Raw genomic sequence first — 25322 nt, 5'->3', positions numbered from 1 at the left:
AGGATATAACGATAAAGAGCTCATCCTTGGAAGCTCAACAACAAAAAAGCAGTATACTGTTGAGCTCAGGAAGGAGAGAATATAATATACAATGTATAGTATAGTATAGTATAGTACGGAGGCAGAAAAATAGAGATGGACAAGAGGAGTTTGTAGGTATTCAGGAAGGCGACCAAACCCAGAGAGGATGATAAGAAAGTCTGTGGGAGAGAAAGAGGCTTTCCTTCCAAGGGCTGACACTTGAATAAGAATTTTCCAAGCACATCCAGGATGTAAGGGTGCCCCTGGAATACTTAGCCACACATACAAAGGCACACAGCCTTTACCGTGCATGATGTACACAGAAACTCAGGTATATTGGCAAAATTGGAGCCTTCTGATGAGGCTGGAGATGTAGCTAGAGTTTTGTCTCTCTTGCAAGAGTTTCCATTATATCTTAGAAATGATGGGCAGTCCCAAAGGTCTTGAAACAAAGGGCATGATCAGATTGGTGTTTGAAAAAGAGTATTCTCCCCAAGTGGACGATTACCTGGAACAGACAGGGCAACTAAGGGTGCTGGGTGATCCAGTGAGACCAGCAGTGGTGAGGGAAAGGGGAGAGGACAGACGTGTCCTGGGGGCAGACCTGGCTGGATGAGGGGACAGATCAGAGAGAGAGGAAAGAGAGACAGAGGTATTAATGATGCTTTTCAAGATGATGTCCGGGGAAACAGGGTGGAGAGTGGGCCCATTCAACCAGAACGTTTTCAAAAGGGGAGGTTATGTTTTTGAGAGAGAAAGTCTTCTATTTTCTATTAGTCATGTTGACTTTGAACTACTGGTTGACGTTCGAGTAGGATTCCAAAAAAAAGTAATTGGCTCTAAGGACCTGAAATTCAGAAAAGATGAGAAAAGAAGATCTGGAAGTCATCAACATGCATATGAGTTCAACCATGTGACCGGGTGAGCTCACCCCAAAGAAGATGCTAATGTTCTAGGGATGACAAAAGAATTGAATGTTCTGGAAGGGAAAAGGAAAACTGCAATAAGCCCGAGTCAACAAAACAAAAGGGTACCATATTTAAGATGGATTGATGGTGACATAAAGAAAGGCCAGCGACAAGGAAATGGGTGGTGGTGCCAGAAGAGCACAGTGGGCAACTGGGGATGTGCATGGTGGGGGTTGCTGTGAGCCCTCTCTAGCATCTGCCCCAGCTCTGGAGTGAAGAACTGAGATAGTCCAGCTTCCGGGGTGGGGGCCGGCAGAGCCTTTGAAATAGTCACTTGCTCGGGATCCCTGGGTGGCGCAGCGGTTTGGCGCCTGCCTTTGGCCCAGGGCGCGATCCTGGAGACCCGGGATAGAATCCCACGTCGGGCTCCCGGTGCATGGAGCCTGCTTCTCCCTCTGCCTGTGTCTCTGCCTCTCACTCTCTCTCTGTGACTATCATAAATAAATAATAAAAAAAAAATTAAAAAAAAAAAGAAATAGTCACTTGCTGAGTTGGAAGCACACAAGTAAAGAGCAGTGTCCGTACAAGGGGAGAGAGTTTGGGACTGGGTACAGTGGAGCATGTGCCTCGCACTGCAGAAGGGACCCAGCCTCTCCCATCTGCCAGGCAAGGTGACAGATCTGGTCTCAAGGCTGTAGCCTCTCAAAGCAGCCCCTCTTCTGGCTTCAGTGTTTCTAGGGGAGACAGAAGCTGGATGAGATGTCCAGGCAATGTTGGCTTGCGGAGGCTGTAAGAATCTGAGATATCTGAGATATCTGAGGACTGCCAAGCTGGGGGGGGTGTCGGAAGACTAGTGTTCCCTGTGGAGGGTCCGGGTGGAGCTGAAGCCCAGCTCCCATGGCTCTCGCTCTTTCTCCAGATGCCTTCCACTGTCTGACTAGGATGGCTGAGTTGGGGGTTGGGGCAGCAGAACAAAAGGAAGAAGTCTAGGGCAACAATTTCAGCGAGGAACTGGGCTATGATGGTCAGAGGCATTTTGCCTAAAATTTACAAAATTTTAGTGACTAAAAAGTCTTAAAGATAGGAAATCACAACCATTCTCAATTCTTCTGATTCTCATATCCTCGATGCCATCTTTTTTTCCCCCAAGCATTTGTTGATCGTTGCATAGCGTTAAGTATTCCATCAAGAGAGGCCACTGAACCTCTTGCAAAGAACAAGTGGCTCTTGTTAACATCAGAGAGTCAGATAGGCAAAATGCCATGGTTTCTTTTAAAATTCTTAAGAAGTCATCAATAGAGAAGCACTATCTATGGTCATTTCCAATATTTAAGTTTCCCCATCCCCCATCTATGTGTCCTTGTGGTAGAGAATTTCCAGCAGCTATGGCCTGCTGGATGGAGCAGCAAGAACTGGCATTTACACTACTGTTAAATTCTGGATGGAGAAAGCCATGTGAAATTAATCTTGATGGTTGCAGACTGGGCTGTTACATATGAAATGGGCCAAGAGAAACCCAATCAAAATCGAGGATTTTAGAAGGCAGTTTGCCGGACGGAGGAATGATGCTTGAAGATTGGTTGTATTTTGCTCTGTGGCCAGAAAACTTGTTGGCATGAAAATGACATCCTGTACCCCACAAAATAGAACTCAATGTCCTCTATATAAATTTAAAATTTCTCCCACTATTCAGTAATGTCTAGAATGATCACTAGAAGTATAGTTCTTTGCTACCTGCAAAATTGCATCTTAAAATGGAAAGGTTAGTATCAGAAAAAAAAATTAAAAGTTTATTTTTTTGGAGATTAAAATAATTCACTTTCCCTTTGATGCCATTTGTTAATGAAATGGCACACAAGGACAGAGAAATACTTGAAAAATATGCCCAGAAAATATTATAACCAAACATCTGAAGACTTAGAATCAAGTCTGATTTGACCTTTTCTGACAACATCTTAAACCTTTATTTTCTCATTTGTAAAATGGAGTACAAATAGATTAAAAATTGACTTAAATATTCTCCATTTCCAGTTCATGATGATTTTACGAGAATCCAATAAGATATTGTGTGTGGTATGGTTTCTGCACTCAGACTGCAATGCACATGTAGAATATGAGTGCATTGTTTTCCTGGAAATAGTACATCTTGCTCATCTGGGTAGATTTTAGCCAGAGTGTTCTAACATTAATAAAGCATTTCATCAAATAAATAACTAATTCAAATAAAGGAACATTTTGAGAAATTGTAACAAATGCTATTAACAACACAGAATATTTTAAACTCTAAAATATGTTTTTCTGTTCTTCTCCAGCTAAAATAAATAGAAGAAAGGAATAGATTTTGGTTCTCACTTCTTGACTATGTTTTCATGATAAATTAAATAGAATGCAAGGTTAACGACCATATCTGCAGCATGACCGCATTTCCAGATGTTTCTAACACTTGGAAATAGCTAACAATGATTGCAGGTTATGGGTTATAGACTCCCCTGTGGAAGTGATACTCCTCTGGTTTCTCATAATCTCAACACAGTGGTTGAAAACCACCCTAGATGAATCCGTTTCCAACTTGTCACCTAATAATTAATGGTCCTGCAATTCCCAGTACTGAAATCTTAGAACTCAATGTGTTTTATATCATCTCTTTTATGACTCAAAATAATACACTTACTACTCAAATAATCTTTTTTTACTCATCTCCTTCTAACTCCTACTTAACTTGGAACAGTAATGTTTGGCAACATATAGATGACTCTGAGATATCTCAGAGTCCAGTGTCAGAAGCATCAGATATGGTCACTTGTTGAACCAAGAATCTTTGCTATTTTGTTCCGACAAGCTTGACAAATTGAGGGAATGCTCCAGACGGAGCTTCTACCTTGGAGCAGAAGAGGAACACGTTGGTTATATAATGTTAAAAACTGTATATTGGGGAACACTGTTTGGCTAATTCTACTCAAAGAGAAAGGCAGTAGGAGATAATCATTCTTGACTGGATGTTTTAGAAGGACTACTTCAGTTAATTTTCACATTGACCTTGAAGAGGGGACCTATCATTGCACCCATTTAAGGCATAAGGGAGCCGAAGCTTCTGGAATGCTTCCCAGCTATGAGTGGCAACCAGTGCACACTCAGTCCAGTGCGTCCGGGGCTCCCCTAGCTCAGTTACAAGCTTCCAGGAGGAAGATCAGTCCTAGGCTTGCATGGTGGGCTAGAAGCACAGTAGTTCCCAGCTCAGCGAAGCATCCGGGAAATGCTGCAGAGTGAATGCTGTCTCTGTGCAGGGGTCTCTGCCACTGTGGTGGGGGCCTCCAGGGAACTCCCAGACACAGGGTTGAAGCATCTTTGACATTATAATGGAATTCAGTGGTGGTGAAGATTAAAGGGAAAGCCACTGCCTTGGGTGGTGAGGCAAGGTAAAGAATTCCACAGTCTACGTCAAAGAGACACAAACCTACATCTTAACCCAAAATTCACACCACACTACTAAGACAGGCTTAGCATAAGTGAGTAAAATCTAAGCATTTAACTGTTGCAAACATTAATCTGACCAGAGGCAATACGTAAATTTAGGCTACATTAATGGTAAATCTGTAGATACTGTCATTATCATCATCCCATCATCATCATCATCAATATTACTTTTTATTGAGAATTTGCTATATAATAGCGTTTTTACATATGTCCAAATATGCTATAAAAACCCAGAAGGGGGTAGGTTTCAAGGCAGCATAAGAAAATATTTTCTAATAAACAAACTTTCTAGATAGCTATGCACTGCTTTTAAGATAGTAAGCTCCCTGTCATTAGTAGATAAGTTGAGGCTACATAGCCATTTAAACAGATTTGCTGAAAAAGAGATTCAAGGGTCAGAAATTAGGTTGTATTAGATGACCTTTATTGCTGCTGGATGGTGATATTCAGGCGCTGAGCTACAACATTGTAGTGAAATATTGTGTCACTTCACACCAAGAAATTTCAAAGTGTATGATTCAACTCTTTTATGCTTATACTCCAGGCATGACATACAGATGCTCACATACACTTGACACACATGTGCATGTGCCTAAGCAATATTTAACCTTCACTTATGAAACGTCATTAGTACGTATGAAAACTCTGTAGTCATAACAACACATTTAGCTCTCAATAGGACTTCGGGTAATTCTATTTACAGTTCTATCAATAAGCAAATAATTTGCACTGAAGTAAATTAAATGATGCAAAGTCAGAGATTTATTTCATCACAAATCTCAACTGAATAAAATTGTATGATGGTTTCTCTGTTCAGTGGTGGAGGAAAAATGTGAAATGAGATATTCAATGAGGAAAGTGAGTCTACCTTTATCTTTATCATGTATTTAAAGGTGGATTATTTGTTATATAACTCCATTGTCTGTGAAACAGGTAAGGACAAGCTGATTTAATAGGTAAATTATATCAAAAAAGCAGAAAACTAAGTTCTATGACAGGCAAGTTACATCCACCCTGATTGCTAAAAATAGTGGAAATATTCTACCAAGGAACAGATCTAAGACCCCATGTTTCTCGGAAGACTCAGTGAAGAGTGTGGTATTCTTCTGCTAAGAAAAGTCAGTCTTGACTAAATGCTCTTAGGTTTCATTAACAAAGAAAAGACAAACACATTGTAGAAATTAGGGAGTCCAATTCTCTAGAAATTTCGATAACACTGCTATCAACTATATAGTTATATTTTTAAAGAGTAAACATTCTTGACTGGAAGTGTTGGCTGAATTGGTAACCTCAAGGAGACTTATTAAAAATTGCTTCTCAGCAGACCTTGTCTCTACCAGTGTTCCTGTTCACTTCTTCTCCCCAAATGTTAGCAATTAATTAAGCACGGTCAATCCTTCTTGAGGCAAAGTCTAGGAAAAGTAACTTCTAGGTTCCCAAATTGATGAATCACAGCAAAATCAGAGCAAAATAATAGATGTGAAATGTGTTACTTAAACATTTTCCCATTAAACTGGTATTTAAAAGCAGGGGCAAAGACACAGACTCAGGATAGAGAATCAACCAACCACCAGTCTTCAGTCTTCACAAAGCTCAGCGTCCAGACCCCGGCATCGTCACATGCTCTGTAACTTCCATGCTTGATGTGTGATTTTACTTTCCCTTGGATAACTTTAAATCATGAAGCTGTTCTATTTTTTTTTTTTCTCTCTCCATGAGTGAGTTTAAAAAGTCTCAGGAAAACAAAGTAGAAAGACGGAGGGATAGATGGCAGACTGAAGGTCTATTTCTTCTTTTTCTTTTTTGTCCCATATTCCCCTATTTTCCAAGAGTCAATGACAATTATGTATAACTAGAAAAAAAATCTCTATAAAATTATGAGTTTTGGGGCACCTGGGTGGCTCAGTGGTTGAGTGTCTGCCTTTGGCTCAGGTCATAATCCCAGGGCCCTGGGGCTCCCGCGGGGGGCCTGCTTCTCCCTCTGTCTATGTCTCTGCCTCTCTCTGTTTATCATGGATAAATGAATTTTAAAAATCTTTAAAAATATGAATTTCAAAAAATAAGAGCATAATTCTCCAGAAATTTATCCAGTGTGTTGTGTGTATCGCTGATTTGCTTCATTTTATCTCTGAGTAGAATGCCATAGCATAAACGTATGTACAAGTTTGTCAAACCGTTTAGTCATCTGAGGAACTTCTAGGTTGGTTCTAGTTTGGGACTATTAAGAGTAAAGCTACTACAAGCATTCACATGCAGGTTTTTGGACAAATGTTAAGTCTTTGTTTTTCTAGGATAAATGCCAAGGAGTGCAAGAGTTCAGGCATATGGCAGTTTTGTCTTTAGATTTATATAAAAAACTGTCAATGGCATCACTCTGATATGAGGACCAGGAATTCAAGGTAGTGGTGATAGGATCTGAATAGCAAATACAAACAATGACTTGTTTGCGGAAAAACTCCACAGTGGAATTTCAAGGTCCTGTGTCCTCCTTCTGGGTGTCAGGGACATTAAAATAGCAAAAGTGCAACTAGTAAATGAATACATTCTGGGAGATGCAAGGCACAGCACAGGGATTATAGTCTCTATAACTTAAAAACTTCACAATTGCTAAGATACTAGATTTTAATTGTTCTCACCATAAAAAAGAAATAATAATTATGCGACAGGATAGAGGTGTGTGTATGTGTGTGTGTGTGTGTGTATACACATATATATATATATCAAGCCAACACGTTATATACCTTAAATTTAACACAATGTTCTATGTCAATTATATCTCAACATAAAATTAATTAATGAACAAACAAAAAAACCCACAGCTTCCCTGCCTGTGCTTGCTGGGCATCACCATTCACCAGACACAAACCAGCTCACTGCCCAAGCCCCTGCCCATGCCCAGGACACACTGGGAATGAAGATTTGAACACAAATAAAAGATACTACTACTTAAAACCTCTTGCATGGCCCATTCACCAAGTCAGAGCTCACAGACTGTAAACATGATGATTCGCTCAGGGGTTTATCTGCCCCTTATAAATACAAAAGAACAATGTCTTCTCTATTGTAGGCAGAGCTGCCTTCTACTTGGGGATGTTTAATATGTAAACAGAAACCAGATAAGGCAAAAGCAAACAGCTGGCATCAACACAGACAGCGCTGTTTACTGGTTCACTGGTGAAGGCGGTACACTGCCCCTTCTTGTCCACCCACCCCCACCTTGCTCCTGAAAAGGAAATTCTTTTCTCTATTGTTTTTCAACTATCTGGAAAGTATTAACGGATTTTAAATCCCCCTCCCCAACGGGATATGAATAAGGTTTTTATTAACCACAGGTTCGGATACATAAATCTCCACCAATGAAAATATTAATATATTAACCGCAAACTATTTTGTTTGGAAAAAGGAGACCCTGCCAGTGGTCTTCAGGAAAAACAGAACAAAACAGAATCCATTTAATAATTTATGCATTCAGAAAGACTTTGGGTCTTGTGACATTCCCAGAATAGTTTGTCCATATTTTTCTAATCAGCCAAAATACTTCTTCAAAACATCTGGTGAAACAACTAAACTCTCACCATCTTTCAAATAGTGAATGCTTACAGCCCACTAACTTGATTGTTGATGTCTAATTTGAAGAGAAGGGGGTGGAAGCCCAAGGTTGGAGTGGCCAAAAAAAAAAAAAAAAAAAAAGGATGGAGTGACCATATCTTGCACAGAGACCGAGGGAAGTTGTCGGGGGACTCGAATCCCAGTCTGCAACCAGTCCCCGAGCCTGGTGCCCAGGGGAAAGGGCACTTTTCCTTTCCGGTTTACAGAGGCACTTACAGAGAACTATCAATATTTAAATGAGTGAAATGGGGAGAGAGAGAAATTTTTGCTCAGAAACTGTGGCTTGGTCTGGCCTTCCTGAACCTGCTTAAGGAGCCAAGGCCAGAGGGGTCGCACCTGCAGAGGTGGAGAAGGAGCTCTCTGTAGTTCACACCAAGTCCCCCACAGGCTGGCCCCAGTGCACTGCATGGGGAGAGGCAGGACATAGATATATAGATACATATATACATAAATATATAAATATTTAAATTGCTAGGTTGAATAGGTGCTGAAATCCTCCTCGGGGAAGATGGTTATGGAAAAGCAGTGTGCAAGGTCATGCCCAGAACACTGCTGCAAAGGATAAACTTCATCACAATCCTGTGTTTTACATACCGAGGTAGGCACCTGCCCCAAAACTCTTGCCACATGAAAATATGACAGAAAATGCAATGCAGACACATGACCCTCTACCAATGTCCACTGCTGGTGAGCACATGGTATCCTGCTCTCTGCTGGGACCTGCTCAGGTCCTCACACCAAGCATTTCTGCAGTGCTAATTCTGCAAAAAGCACCATGCTGACTAACCCACAAACACCCTCCACAACTCCTTTCAACTTGCTAGCCTCCAAAGAGAATCCTACTTTCATCTCAAACAAATTATTTCTATTACCCATTCTACTTCATTCTTTCCCTCTGACCGATTTGGACATTCCCTACACCCAAACTTCTTTCTCCTCCTACAACTGTGCAGAGCTTCCCTTGGCTGGGTAGATTCTTCGAGCACTATGTATCCAAGAGGTGGCCCTTCCTCCACGTTCCCTGAAGCCTGCAGCACCCCAGCAGACACCCAGGGAACTGTGGTATCTGGTCTCCAGCGGTTCAAATCCACCCCCCTCACCATTCCTGCTCACCTCCAATCTAGTTTCTGCACTAAAGGCAAAGTTCTCTTTTTGGAACATAAATTTAGTGAACTCACTTCTTGAGCCCAAACCCTTAAATCCTAACTCCCCGATGTGGCTCACCAAAGGTCACAGGATCAGGTGCCAGACCTTCTGTTCTTCGAGCCTCTTCATGTCCTCTGAGCTTGTGCTACACGGAATGTCCTTTGGTCCCTCATACAGACCTCACTCCGTCCACCTCTGGGCCCCCAACTCACCCTGCTTTCTCCGCTGGGAACATAATCCACACATACCCAAGCCCCACAAAACATTCTGGATAATTTCCATCACTCTTGGTGGCCCACTTTCTCTGGGAAGTCTTGTAGGTTTGGATGTCCTTTGTATGAACTTCCCAAAATGGTGTATATCCCGCACAGTCGTGCTTTATCAGACTCTATGAAAATTGCTTGGACATGCATCCCCATGAAAAAGCAAGGCCATCCTTAACAAGTAGTTGTCATTCTGGATTAAGGAAAAGAGTGTGTGCCCAAGCCTCTATCAGATTAAATTTCCCAAGTCGTACTGTTATCATGTCAATGTTCAATTCATAAACATTTCATGTAAATAATAAACTCTCCTACGTGTATTCCAAGACTCCTCACAACGTGGCTCTTCCCCATCAGACTATTCTTATTTTGTTATAGTTTGCACACATTATCTCCCCCTCTGTAGCTGGCCACCATGTGACTTAATATTGACCTACTCTGCCCTTTTGCCAGTTTCTCACCAGGATTCTCTTTCTGACCAGCTAGACCCAGGCACCAGGCCAGAATAAGCTTTCCTGGGTCTCGAGCTTGTGGACTGCAAATCTTGGGACTTCCCAGCCTCTGTAACTGTGTGAGCCAATTCTCTATATGTACATATATTCTCTCTCTCTTTCTACATATATATGGATATATATATATATATATATATATATATATCTGTATCTGCCTATGTATATCTATATCCCTCCTATTGGTTTTCTCTAGAGAATCCTAATACACTCTCCTTTCTCTACCTTATTTATTCACATATTTAAATATTGAATAGTTCTTATTTAATAAATAGAAATTAAATGTCACCCATGTGATTCTTTCTGGATAAAGAGCATGTCTTAAGGCTTTTCATGGATTCTCATAAATTCTAGGTCATCCCTGATTTTTTAAAATTTATTTTAATTTTTTTTCTGATTTTTTAAAAAGATTTTATTTATTTATTTATTCATGAGAGACACACAACGCAAGAGAGACAGAAACACAGGCAGAGAGAGAAGCAGTCTCCATGCAGGGAACCTGATGTGGGACTCGATCCCAGAACTCCAGGATCATGCCCTGAGCAGACACTCAACCACTGAGCCACCCAGGCATCCCTAGGTCATTCCTGATTATACAGTAGGTTTTAGAAAACCTGAAAGCTTCCACATGTATCTCAAGGTTTCCATATATACCTGGTCAGTTCCATGTATACCAGTTCCATGTAGGTTCTCAATGTAACTAGAAGGTGGTATATGTAGCTGGCTGATACATAAGTAGTGAGCATAGCTCTACATGTTTCCTTTTGGCCAAAAACTGGCAAAAGTCAATGAAAAATCAATGTCATAAAAATCAATCATTCTTTTGCCAAATTAAATGATGATCCATAAATATGAAAGTGAAGAGTTTATTTGGGAGATGTTTCAGTAAAGAAATAGTATAAGCAACAAAATGTAGTAAAGTATCAGAGGTAAAAAAAAACTGCCCTAAGTCCTTATAGAAGTAATAGGAAAGAAGTATGACTATGGAAGGGAGATGGGAGTGAGGAAATAATACAACAGCTTTAAAAAAGAAATATACAGAGTTCACTTAATTAGTTTGATGGCCTTTTCTAAAGATTTTTAAAAAGATTTTATTTATTTTTAATTTTGTAAAAGATTTTATTTATTTGTTCATGAGAGATACAGAGAGAGAGAGGCAGAGACATAGGCAGAGTAAGAAGCAGGCTCCCTGTGGGAAGCCTGATGCGGGACTTGATCCCAGGACCTTGGGATCATGCCCTGAGCCAAAGGCAGATGCTCAAATAAATAAATAATAAATAAATTTAAATCTAAAAAAATTTTTTCTTCAGTGCCGTGGATTCTTTAAACTTTATAGAAATCCCTCTGGCAGCTTTCTTCAGCCCTTATGAGGTATGAAACACTTCAAAGAATTAAGCCTGAATCTCAGTTTTGATGAAAATAATAGCTCCTCAAATTACAAAGGTTAAAACCAGGAGATATTCTGATTTGTTAGGGAATCTGAAGCTTAGAACTAAATTATACAAATAGACTGGTAAAGTTAAAAACCACAGTTGTCATTATAAAAAAAAAATGACTGCTCATGCCCTATTGCTTTTTCCTTTCCAGCTTAAACAAATGATGATCTCAGGAAAGTTTTGTTTCAGAATAGAGAGAGGGGTGTTGACCCTTGCATTCTCTTTCTCCACATCTTCTGCGGCAATGGTGCTTTTACCAGGAGCACCAGTGCATGCAGGAGCTCTCTGTGTGGTCACAGGGTAGCAAACAGAAATCCATAGCAGGCAGAGCACAAAGAATCACACTGCATCATTGGTTGTGTTTTATGTCTGTTGCCCAGGCTCAGAACTTGACGCAGCTGATTTCCTAACACCAACTATTCCAAACATCCTTTTCAATTTCCTCTGATTTCCATTTTCAATAGGAAATCTCTTCCTTCTGAAACTGAAAATATTTACTAAACAAAACCAATCACATGTTTTAGCTAAAGAAAAACACAGGATCCATTTTAGTAATTTTTTTTTTACAAGATCCACTTCAAAATGTCAGATTATGCATGGCATTTAAAAGGTTCATGATATTACATTTAAACAACTGTACCTCATCTGTATAATGACCTAGATCAGGAAATCACCGTGGGGTTTCATAGGTTAGTTATTTTGCACTTCAGCGACCACTGCATATTATGATGTGGTCCTACTAAATAATATTCTTGTCGGTAAAGCAGATTTTGAAAGGGAACATTGTACCAACCAGCATTGGATTTGCCTTGGTGTAGGGTGCTAAGAATATGGAGTTTATGTCTGAACCATGGGTATTCATAAACATGTTTGCATGTTTTTCCTCTTTGGGGCCAGAATATTCATTTCTTTCATTGGATGGACATTCTTATTCTCACAGCAAATAAGCCAAGTGTCCTTCATTGATCATTTCATTCACTGTATCTCAAAATGTTTAATTTAATGCCAACCATGCTTCCCCACACTGGCCCCAGGCCTCATTAAACAAGGTTCCCACCTTCTCATACCTCCCTAATAGGGAAGATTTTAAACAAAAATATAGACTATGAAAATTATTCCAATAGAGGTGATCATGTCACATGAGGTCCATGCTGCTTGAGTGAATCAGAGGAGCTTTATAGAGACAGTTTGAACAACAAACTATATGCTCGTGATAGACAACATGTCATTTTTTTGTTATTATAAATTGCTAATAAAAGATAGTAAGGCTTCAGTCAAATAAATGAAATACTGAGTTTCTACATGTGCCAAGAATTGTGATTCTTGAGAGTTGAAAGATGAACATGATGCAGTATTTAGCCAGAGACATCACACAAGTCAGCAGGGGAGACAGACATGTTAAGACAAAATTATGATAATATGATAATGTGTTATATATTACATAGAATAGTAATATATCTTATAGCAATGAATATCTAATTATTAATTCTGAGAAAGCACACTGATATTTAAAAAGGTCAATTTTTTAAAAATACTAAAATGCCGGTGCCTGCTTCAATCAACTGGCTTGATCAGAAACTCTAGGTATGCATTTCAATGAGTAACAGAATAAAATGTTAACAATTCTGTAAATGCACTCACTCTCATCAGCATATTGTCTAAAAGGCTTTATGATCTTGGGGATTCTTCAAACATCACACAAATCCCTGTCTAAGGGAGGTGAACTTAGAAGTAACGCAGATACTTAGAGGAAATGTGCCTGCAATAATAATTACAGTGTGCAAGACAGAGAAACAATAATCAAATAACAGAGTTACTATTTAAACAACAAATTAGAATATAGAAACCCAATTGCTAATCAAAGAAGAGGTAAACCAAAGAATCTTCCATGAAATGTAGGCCTGTTGGCCTCTCTGGTATTCTGAAGGAGTGCAGAACTGGGTATGCCGCAGACTCAAAACATGGTGTATTTGTGCCAATTAAGCCACAAAATAGATTGTTATAAGTATGCATAATAAAACTGGCTTATAGATATTTCCAAATAGTCAAAGTAATTAAACAAAATTAATTTTCTTTGCAACAAGGAGGAGAACGTGTTTGTAGTACCCAATGCAGTAAACATGACAATGTTAATTCTGAATTAATTTAAACTTCCATTGCTGAGGTGAGTTTTTCCTATTGATAACAAAAAAAAAAAAAAAAAGGACATTTCTCACCATTAAGCAATGTTGGGGGAACATTCTTTAAGAAAACAAAAGAACAAATGGTGGTGAATGTCTATTTTTTGGCTCCTTTATGCATTTTCATAGCTCCTTTTCAAGGTGATTTTATGACATCTCATAAGACTCCTCTCCAGGACTCTTTCTGAACAGGGAGAGACAGGAAGCAGGGACTCAAGTGGAGGGCAGGATTTCAATCCATCCCTGGGTCTGATTTCCTGCACTGACTCCCAATGACTTCTCTTCCTGGCTGCTTCTTGAAATGGGCTCCCTCCTGTAAATCCCACCAGAACCATTCACCAGGTACCATCAGCAGGCTTGTCCAGGACCTGATCTCCGGGGAAGCTCAGTGCTTCCCAGCCCACTGTCCCTATTACAGAAACATGCCAGGAAGGTGGCCCAAGTTTACCAAAACATATTGCAAGTAATCCTTCATCTGAAATATAAGTCAAAGTGGTCTACTGTGCAACACCAGCCAAAACACTCAGGTTTATTTTATTCTTAAGGGGTTCTCTGTGAAGAGCTACTCAGTGTGGTATCAGAACTTTGTTACCCTAACTCCTCAATCACTTGCAGGTGTCCCCTGTTCACTGTGTTTAGGGTATCTTTTGATTATTAATTTATTTTACAGAGGTTATTAGTCAGCAGCAATTTCATGGTGAAGGTTTATGGGTACAGCATGTAGACTATTTTAACAAGCTAATGCATGTGGTGTAAGAGACAATTGAGAAATAAAATCAGTCATCATTGTATGATGTTCTGTTTACCATGAAATATTTAAACAGGTGAGATATTGCAAGCATGCCTAGGACAAACGATTTTGTGCCTGGATATCTCTCCTCTCTCTGCCCCCCCCCCCTCACACACACACACACACACACACACTACACTATGTATGACCCAACAAGTCATCAACAGTAGATGGCATCATTATGTGTAATACCACCTAGTACTTCCCACTAACATTGGTGTTTTGAGTATATTATTTCAGATAAAAGGTTAGATTAATCTAACCTATCTAAAAGCTAAGGCTCTGGATTAGCTCTTTTTAAAATAATATTCCCCAAATAAGCACAGAAGTGTTTAGAACTTGTCAAAATATCTAGCTGTAATCAAATATAGTGACATCCATGTCCTGTGTGTGGATGTAAAGATGCTTAATTACCCACACATGCACGCACATGGACACACACTTACCAATGTGACCTAATCTACAAATACAGGTAGCTGATCTATCTTAAAATAGCCTAAGACCACCATTTACTCTGGATTTATAGTGAAGATAAACATAATCTCTTCACTTCTTTAAGCAGGAAATATATCATTAGCAAAGCTTGCTTAGTAAACTTCTGGGACCGTGCGGACCTTGTCTCTTGAAGGGAGAGCTGAATCCTACTGAGTAAGGAACCATCCCTGGGCCATCCAAAGGGGACTGTGATCTTAATCTCTGGATTAGGGGCAACTCTGACTTATTCTATCAATCAGGGGGTTAAGGTCCACATGGGGAAGGAGAAGACTTTGTTGGCCTTAGAAATTATATAAAGCCAGACAATCACAAGGCTCCTACCTCGGTGGGAGGGACACCATAAAATATCTGCCTACAGATAGGCCCCAGGGAAATTTATCTGGGTGGATTCTGGGTGGGCAAATGTCTCCCCTCAGAGAAATCATAATTACAGCCAGCCTTCCCTTGGTTTTAGAGGTTTAAATTTAGACTCCATGTGCCCTTAGTATATTTTAACTAAAGAATTAACATAAAAATGGTCCCAGGCTTGTACCCCTCCTGGAGCATTTCACCAAAGCAAAAGGACATCAAATGTCCCTACTGGGCTCACCCTCCATTCAGGCTACTCAAGATTCTCCCAGCTTGGCCACGGCAGGACACCAAATCACACCCCAAAGGACAAAGACACAGAGAAATAATCCTCTCTGGGCAGACATAATAAATAGCACTAGTAGAATCTTGAGATCTGCAGATAATGTAATGATTGGTTATGTATGGTATAATGAGCATGATTAAAACAACTAAAAGAACTGGAAATATAATATGAGAACAAGAAATAATATTTAAGAAAAAGCAGATGTGAAAAAGAACAAAGAACTCTTAGAAATGGAAAAAAGGTCATTGAAATTAAAATGCAATGCATGCGTTAAATATTACATTAATCACTGCTCAAAACGGGTTAGTAAACTCTAAGAAAGGGGTAGAGAAATCATCCAGAATGAACCACAGAGAGATGGAGATGGAAAATATATAAGAGAAGTTGGGGTGGAAACAAAGAAGGAATAGCAGGTACCTCAATGAGTTCTAGAAAAAAAAAGAAGAGGGAAAAAAGGAGGAAAAGAGAACATTTGCAGGGGTAAGGCCAATAACTTTTCAAATTTTGAACAGTTTTTCAAGTTCGGTAAAATAAAGGCATCTGATGCTTGACAAAGTCTCAAACAGAATAAATAAAATGAAATTCATCTGTAGACTCATCGAAGCAAAACTAGAAGTCTTTACACACGCACATGTGGGCTCATACATATAACAAGGCTTATGTATTTATCCACGTTATCCCACAACTCCTATGTGCTAATGATGGTGCCAGGGTCTAGGGCATTAAGTTGATTAAGTCATGGCCTCAAATCCTAGGATACTGGCTTTCTACATGAAGACAGCAATGCATAGAAACACCACATATAGACCATGGTGGATTCCACATTAGAGCTGTGCCCAGAGCACGCTGGACACAGGAAGATGGACAGGCCACCTGTGACTACAAAGGACAGAGGAGGGAGTCAGGTAAAGCTTCAAAGGACAGAGGTACTCCAAGATGAACCTCTAGAATGAAAATGTTTTCTAAGTGGAGAGGAATCCACGCAAAAGGAAGGGTGTGGAGAGGTATTAATTCATTCTACTTATTGAACGTGTTGGACCAGATTCATGATGCGTGATCTCACTGGAGGATAGTGGACTAGGTGGGAACCAGTAGGAGGTTAGTGTGGACAGGAGAAGCCAGACATATGGATCAATAATTTTTAGGCAGGCTGGAATGCCTGAGAGCAATGGTTTTAAAATTGCTTCCACCATGAAAACTTCGAATCTTCAGTAATTTTAGTACATAAAACAGCTAAAACAGAGATACTCAGATGAAAGAGGAGATGTGTGTCAGTGTGAGTCGGTTATGGCTGGAGCCCTGGGAGTCAGAAATCCCTGCTCTCATGACTGCTTTCTGTTTGTGAATATCTCCGTTAGGTCCATCGCACGCACAGGTATTTCATACCTCAGCAGCACTGTTCAAAGACCTGCAGTGTCTCCGCTTGTCCAGGCTCAGGGGTGATGGCTCGTATACATGCCATCTTTCTACTGTCACATAATTTGTTTTGTAATTCAAAACTTTACTGAAATATACCATTATAAAAAAATGCTTTGCCATTGATTTACTGGATTTTCTAGGTGGACAATCATCTGCTTTATAAATAATGGTGATTTTGTCTAATCCTTCTTGATAATGTTTATTCCTTTCTATTTTTTTCCTATATCACAATGATTCCAACTTTAGGATCAATGCTAAAAAATGTCTGAATTTATCTCACAACTAAACGTGATGTTCACTTAAGACTTAAGATAAGTTTGTATGCATGTTCATGTGGAAGACTCTTTCATCCTACTTTAAAAAATAGATTTGGGGGATGCCTGGGTGGCTCAGTCAGTTGAGCACCTGGCTCTTAGTTTTGGCTCAGGCCATGACCTTGGGTTGTGAGATGGAGCCCTGAGTTGGGCCCTGCGCTCAGCTTGGAGTCTGTTTGTCCCTCTCCCTCTACTCCAACTCCCAGTTTTTCTCCCTCTTTCTGGAATAAACAAGTAAAATCTTAAAAAAAAAAAAAAAAAGCCTCATATTGCACAGGTTAATACCAACAAGGTGTTTATCCCAGTAATTCCTTTAAAAGCAAACAAGGGGTGCCTGGTGGCTCATTCGGTTAAGTGTCTTCCATGCTCAGATCACGATCTTGGGGTCCTAGGCTTGAACCCCACATCGGGTTCCATGCTCAGTGGGGACCCTGCTTATCTGTCTCCTTCTGCCCCTCCTTCCCACTCATACACTCACTCTCTCAAATACATAAATGAAATCTTTAATAAAAACAAAAACAAACAAAAAACAGATTTAGGAGTTGATTATTCTTGTATTTTGGTACCTTCTAAAATGGCCAATTGATTTTTTGCTTTTTTCTTATTGATGTGATGTATACTAATAATTAAAGTTCCTAATATTGATCAGTGAGTATCTTTTAATGGACTGCTAGATTCTATTTGCTACTGTTTTATTTATGCCTCTATATTGACAAATCAGATAACTGTCTACACTTTTCTTGTGTTGGCATATCTTTTGATGTGTTACTAATTTTTCTATAAATTTTTGACAATGAGAAAAGTTTTATAGAAGAACATAAAGACAGCCAATGCGTCATTCTCCAACAATGTGAAAAAGCAACATATCTACTTCTGATCACTGTTTTTAACAAATTTCAAAGATAAAGTAACAACCCCACATCTATGCATTATTTTACTTCCTTATTAGATGAAATAAAGCACAATCATTTTGTGTCTATCTTTTCAGTCTATTTTAATTTTTTAAAATTATAAATGTATACATCTATAAAATAGATAACGTTAGTATTTAAAATTATATAAATATTACTTACATTGTATCATTTACCAAATTGTTCTGTTCCCTCAACTGTAGATTTATAAGATCTATTCTTACATGTAGTTTAGGTTCACGTTTCTAAATTGTCTTAAAATACTCCACCATGACCATACCTGACTTATTAATTCATTTCCTTAAATGCAGTAATTAACTTTCTTTTTTAATCACTTGACAGTTTTGAAAATGTGTCAGTGAAGACCACGCACATGTTTTCTGTTTGTTTATTTGTTTTTAATGCACATATATGTAGGTTTCCCTATGCCACAGTTTCTTGACCTTGGGACTGCTGACATTTTGGGTCGGGTCTGATAATTCTTTGTTTGGAACTATCCTGTGGAACATAGGGTGTTTTGTTGAACCCTCTGCCTCTGCTCAGGAGATGCTGGTAGAGCTCCCCAAGATGTGAAAACCAAAAGTGTGTCCAGATATTGCCAAAAGCTTCTGTAGAGTTGCATCAACCTGTGACGATATGTTATATACATGTCAAACTTTACCATCTATTACCAAATTGTTCATTAAATTGGTTTTTACAAGTTTAAACATTCATTGGGGGGTGCCTGGGTGGCTCAGCGGTTGAGCATCTGCCTTTGGCTCAGGGCGTGATCTCGGGTACAGAGTTCGAGTCCCACATCAGGCTCCCTGTGAGGAGCCTGCTTCTCCTTCTGCCTATGCCTCTCTCTGTGTGTCTTTCATGAATAAATAAATAAATAAATAAATAAATAAATAAATAATTTTTTTAAAACCCCCCTCATCAGGAGTGTGTGAATGGCTAGTGTGTCTTTCATGAATGAATAAATAAATAAATAAATAAATAAATAAATAAATAAATAATTTTTTTAAAACCCCACTCATCAGGAGTGTGTGAACGGCTAGCTAGCTCTTTGCATTATCTGATTTTTCTTATTGTTGCAAATGTTTTAATTTTGAAATGGTATCTATTCTTTCCATTTGCATTTCCTTAATTACTTGTGAGGCTATGTATCTTTTCGTATGTTTCCTGGAAATCTGGAGTTTCTTTTCTGTATTTGCTGCCTTCTGTAAAAGGAACAGAGGGTTTTCTTCATTCTTTAATTTTTGCAATGATTTAAACAATTTTCTGTTCTTTGAAGGCTTGAAAAGTACATGCTTGGGAATTTCCTGGGTGTGGCCCCTTTCATGTTTAGAAACTGCCTTGGTTCTTCTATGGTTACTCATCTCATTTGATTTTTCATTTCTTCTACAGTCAATTTCATATTTGTACGATGGATTCGTATTCATTTGGGGTTACTACCTTTCTGGTTATATATACCTCTGGGTTTCTATCATCAAGGATCAATACATAGTTTTCTAGTGATGTTTCTGTTTGCCTTCATTTCTGGATTTAGTTTCTAATTTTATTACATTGTGTTAAAGAATATACCCTGTACATTTTCTTAATTTTGAAACTTATTCAACCTTATGGGCTAAGATATGATCAAATTTTTATCATGTTATTTATTTATTTCATCATGATAAGTGCATTCCTTAATCCCCATCCCCTATTTCACACCCCCCCACACACAAACCACCCACCTCCCTTCTGATGACCATCAGTATGTTCTCTATAGTTAAGAGTCTATTTCTTGATTTGTCTCTCATTTTTCCTCTCGCTCATTTGTTATATTTCTTAAATTCCACATCTGAGTGAAGTTATACAGTATTTGACTGATTTATTTCACTTAGCATTACATTCTCTAGCTCTATCCATGTTGTTGCAAATGGCAAGATTTAGTTCTTTTTTTTATGGCTGGGTAATTATCTATCTATCTATCTATCTATCTATCTATCTATCTATCTATTAATCTATCATCTATTTACCTACCACTTCTTTATCCATTCATTTATCGATGAACAGCAGAGCTGCTTTCATAGTTTAGCAATCGTAAATAATGCTGCAATAAAAAGTGGTACATGCATTCCTTTGAATTAGTGTTTTGTATTTGTAGGGTAAATACCCAGTAGTGCATTTCTTGGGTTATAGGGTAATTCTATTTTTAACTTTTTAAGCAACTTCCATACTATCTTTCACAGTGGCTGCACAAATTTGCATACCCCCCAACAATGTAAGAGGGTTCCTTTTTCTCCACATCCTCGCCAACACTTGTTCCTGGTGTTTTTTGATTTTAGCCATTCTTACAGGTCTGAGGTGATACCTCATGTACTTTTCATGTTCATTTCCCCAATCATGAGTGACGGTGAGCATCTTTTCATGCATCTGTTGGCCATCTGGATGTCTTCTTTGATAAATAATGGTGTAAGTTCATGTCTTCTGCCCATTTTTAAATGGGCTATCTGGTTTTTGGTGTTGAGTTGTATCAGTTCTTCATGTATTTTGGATACAGGCCTTTACTGGATATATCATTTGCAAATATCTTCTCCCATTCACTAGATAGCCTTTTTAGTGTTGTTGATTGTTTCCTTAGCTGTGCAGAAACTTTTTATTTCGATGAAGTACCGATCGTTTAGTTTTGCTTTTATCTCCCTTGCCTCAAGAGACATGTCTAGAAAAATGTTACTATAGTGGATGTCAGAGAAGATACTGGCTGTACTCTCCTCTAGGATTTTTATGGTTTCAGGTCTCACATTTAGGTCTTTTAATCCATTTTGAGTATATTTTTAGATATGATCAATTTTTTACTAAGTGTCTCAAATACAGTGTTGATATGAAAAGCTATCATTTGCTTGCCTGATATATCTTTGCCCTGTATTTTACTTTTTGGCAATTTAAGCTCAAAAGCAAATACAGCTTTAGGGCCATTCACTTTCTATGAATTTTATTTTATGGCATGAGGTTCTTCAAATTAACTTAAATCTACGCATCTGCCCACATATACTCCTTTTACCTGACAAACTACTTCATTTTCTTTCAATTATTCATATGTTCAGGTCTTTATATGGAAAACTTGTAAGTTTTTTATAACAAAAACTTTTCTTTTATACAAAAAACTTAAATGTTAATATACACTCAAGGTGACCTATCTAAACATAAGACTTTCCCTGTTTCTAGATGAGTGCCAACATGGCCACTCAGATATAAAAGATGTAGGATTAGGTAATTTAATTATATAGCATATGAAATAATATATAGCACTTTACATAACATTTATATAGAAAATCACATATAATATAGTATATGATATAGTCATATAATGATCTAGGTTGCTATTAATAACTACACTTATTTTTAAATATATTTTTTAAAGATTTTATTTATTTATTCATGAGAGACACAGAGAGAGAGGCAGAGACATAGGCAAAGGGTGAAGCAGACTCATCACAGGGAGCCCAATGTGGGACTCAATCCCTAGACCCCGGGATCACGCCCTGAGCCAAAGGCAGATGCTCAACCCCTGAGCCACCCAGGCATCCCAACATCACTACACTTATTGATGTGACATATGAGAAAGTATCTGGCACTTGCATGGGCCCTTCGGTCCTTTGCCCTCAAGAGTCTTTCATCTCCTCCAAGTTGGTCCCATGGTGTCCTCACTTCTTTTCCCAAAAGCCTCAGGAATATGTCTTCATTTCCTCTTTCGCCAGCTTCTCTGCCCCCTTCTCTTTGGAATTCCTTTCCTCCAAGACTAGGGAGAGGAGAAAGCCTGGAAGGCAAGCTCAAGATGCCTCTCTGGAAGAGCTGCTGGACACTACAGTGGGATTTGTAAAATGTTAGATGTGGGAGGATTGAAAGTTCTAGAAATCTCACAGAGATGTTTCAGACAGAGCCCCTCCTGAGCAAGTCCTGGCCACTGCACTGAAAACGTGCCCAGTGGAAAGCAACTTGATGGAGAAAGATGGTATAGCATTGAGAGCTCGCTGGGTTCTGAGTCTTCCTGATGTCTCATGTTAGGACATTCCAGAATTTAGCAGTCTCTGCATTCTGTTCATTTCCTTCTTGATAGAGATGGCAGGAAAGGCAACCTTGTGTGGTAGCTCTGAGGACTCAGATTGGTTTGAATTTCTGTGATGTGCCAAACACTTTTGACCATGGCCCTAGAGAAATGTTACATCCATCCTCTAGGGTTGTTTCCACACAGCAAAATATGTGCCCTGCCTGACTTTACCTTGTTCTGGAGGAAAATTTGCAAACTCTCAAAAATCTTGTAAAATGTAAATACATTTTCAGGTCAGAAGGTCTTATCTGAGAATCAATTCAACAAGCTGGAGTTTTCTTTAGGAGTCTCAGGGAACTTCTGAAGGTTGGCGCAGCAGCTGATCTGCTGGAGACAGTGGTTCTCATTAGAGCATGTCAGAATCCCACGGCACTCAGTCCCAGTGCCCAGGGTGTGCCCTGGTCCCATTATCCCAGAACATTTGGGAAGTGGGAGGCACCTATGGGCTTAGCAGTCCCCAAGAGATGTGAGAAATCACTCAAAGAGAGTTCTCTTGCTCCTCTCTGGAGGGAGACACAAGAGGGAAAAGACCCTAAAATGCAAATATAACTCATGACAGCTCCATCCTCCTCTAAGAACACCACTGGTATTTGGACACAACACTCATTTTCACCAAGTGTTCGGTTGCTGTGTTTACTCTCCATCAGGGACATTCTCTATCCTTGGTGAATACCTTCTGCAGTTTTGGGGGTCGATCTCATCTGCCTTACCACCCTCTCAGTTCTCACCTATTGAGGATATTTCTCACACCAGGCCTCTGGAAACTCAAATAACCCCTGGGTTATTCTACATGTTCGTATTCCTTGTTCCCAACACAGAGTCTCTCATCTGAACAGAACTACAGTGTGAAGGAGTGATTTCTGTAGTATGCTATGTGCAGATCTTGCTTAGCACAAGCAGCGCAGAAGGTGTACTGAGTACGAGTCAGACACAGCCCATTAGCGCTGGTCCCTGTACAGCATGCAATGTTCAGGGAAGGAAGGAGTCTGACTGAATGAGCCTGCCATCAGCATTCATATGGAATTGTTCCTATTTGTCTATCTGTCTCCAGGAAGTACATTAGCGAATACAACTCCTATTTCTCTTCTACATGGTCTGGGTCTCCAGATACTTGTGCCACGGGTACCTGCATGTCCCCAAGGGCCTTTACACTCAGCCAGTATTCTGCTTCTCTGCTCCCGATGCCTTTCCTTCACAGGTTCATCGCCTTCACCTGTGGGCTCCCGCCTATCTTGCCCCTCTTTCCCTTCCCCGGCAGCCATCCCAAAGCCTCCTCCTCACTTGCCTCTGGAGCCCTCTGTCAGATGTTCGGGATACTTCTCACCTATAACTGAAAAGGCTACCTGCTGATCGTGCAGGTTTTAGCACTGTGAGCAGCTTCTGAATAGTGACCATGCCCTTTCTGCATCCTCACAAAGAGCAGTGTGCCTGGGGCCCAGAAGGTAATGTTTCCTTTTGGATGAGGGAGAGAAAGACAAAGGGAGACTGGAGTCTCCTGGGACTAGCTGCCCATCGTCTTTGTGTGATGGGTCTTCTGGGCTCCCCCTCCTTTGTGCAGAATGCCCTTGGGACCCTTCAGTGCATTTCAGGAGCACCTGGGGATGAACCCTCTGAGCGGGCGGCTGCGTGGGGGCTTTCGAGCCAAGGCAGCAGGGACTGGACCATGGGCAAAGCCAAGAGAAGGATGTCTGATCTGTTTGTTGGGGGCGGGGTAGTGGTGGTTAAGCAGGATGGCCAGTGAGGGTCTGACTCCTACTTTAGAAAGAGCACCTGACTACTCAGCAGAGTGCGGCTGGTCATGGGGCCAATCAGTGTTAGGAAGCTCAAAAGGAAGGTTCGGGGAAGTCAGGTAGGCGAGGATGGGCTCCCAGCCCAGGACTGTGGTAGGAAGATGCTGTGTAGGTAGGAGGCACAGCCAGGACTTGCCCACAGACGGGTGTGGGAGGGAGGAGAGTTAAGGACAACATCTCAGGTTGTGGTACGAGTGGGAAGCCGCTTACAGATTTAGGGGAGGCTTGAAGGGGAGCTAGATGTGTCAGGGAGGGGAGCAAAATGATCACCCCAAAGCTATTAGAAACTCACAATTACGATTATACTACTATTTTTATTTTTCCGGCTTGTAAGTCACCTTATATACACCCAATGCCTGTTCCCACCAGCCACCGCTGAAGAAGATTAACACCACCTCTGCAAGTGAGCAAAAAGCAGGCTTGGGAGAAAGGCCCTACCACCTGTGGAGTGCCTATCCCCCTTGGCTGGTGAATGGCTTACCCCCCCCACCCCCTCCCCGTGATCTCTCCACCCTCTCTTCCTTTGCTGCATTGTTATTCCTGAAAATAGATGCCCATAAGAACTTCATTGTTTGTTTGTTTGCTTAAGGTTTTATTTATTTATTTGAAAGAGCATGAGTGAAGGGAGGAGGGAGAAACAGGCTCTCCACTGAGCAGGGATCCCAACGCGGGGCTCCATCCCAGGACCCTGGGATCATGACCTGAGCCGAAGGCAGACACATGACCGAATGAGCCACCCAGGCACCCAGAACTTCATTGTTTTAAAGATGAGTCAAACCCCTTAGAAGGTAACACAGAAAAGCTGAACTAGTGGGAGCACTGCCGTTCCAGAATGAAGCCCTGCACCCCATGTGTCACACGTTAAACTCCCTTGCACATGGGGGAACCTCTTGCTGAGGCTCAGCTAACTCTTCCAAAGGACACTGTGCACTTAATTCTGTACAATGTGATGTCTGGAGATCCCAGGGCCCCAAACCCCCCTTGCTGGAAACACGCTTTCTCCGACGCCAAGAGTCAGGAAAAAGAGATGTCACATTTAGAGCAACAGAATCCAGAAATCATTTATTTGCTAATAGGAGGGAACAGGAAAAAGTTCAGCCCAACACGTCAGGGTGTGACAAATGGATTAAAATAGACTGGAGGAGCTGAACAAAGCCCATCAACCTGCAGGCTCGGCAGAAGGTGTGAAATCAGAGGTGCGCCCGCACACCCAGCCGCGTTGCTGAAGACAGCCTCCTGACACACGGAGGCAGCGCCCACTGGCTTCTTTTGTGTGACAAACCCCCCTAGTTCTGCAAGGCAGAGCTCTACATGGGAGAGATGCAGCAGTTACAAACCAGTAAGTGCAGAT

At 40.3% G+C, this 25322-nt stretch overlaps 1 protein-coding gene across 17 annotated transcripts in view; it reads right to left on the bottom strand.

The window, feature by feature from the left end:
• MYO16 (myosin XVI) overlaps window positions 1-25322 on the bottom strand; it is a 591124-nt gene that overhangs the window by 221269 nt on the left and 344533 nt on the right. The gene's annotated exons all lie outside the window — the stretch shown is intronic.

Source organism: Vulpes vulpes, chromosome 6 (genome assembly GCF_048418805.1).
Source record: "Vulpes vulpes isolate BD-2025 chromosome 6, VulVul3, whole genome shotgun sequence".
NCBI classification, from domain to species: Eukaryota; Metazoa; Chordata; class Mammalia; order Carnivora; family Canidae; genus Vulpes; species Vulpes vulpes.
This window is presented reverse-complemented; position numbering and strand designations above follow the sequence as displayed.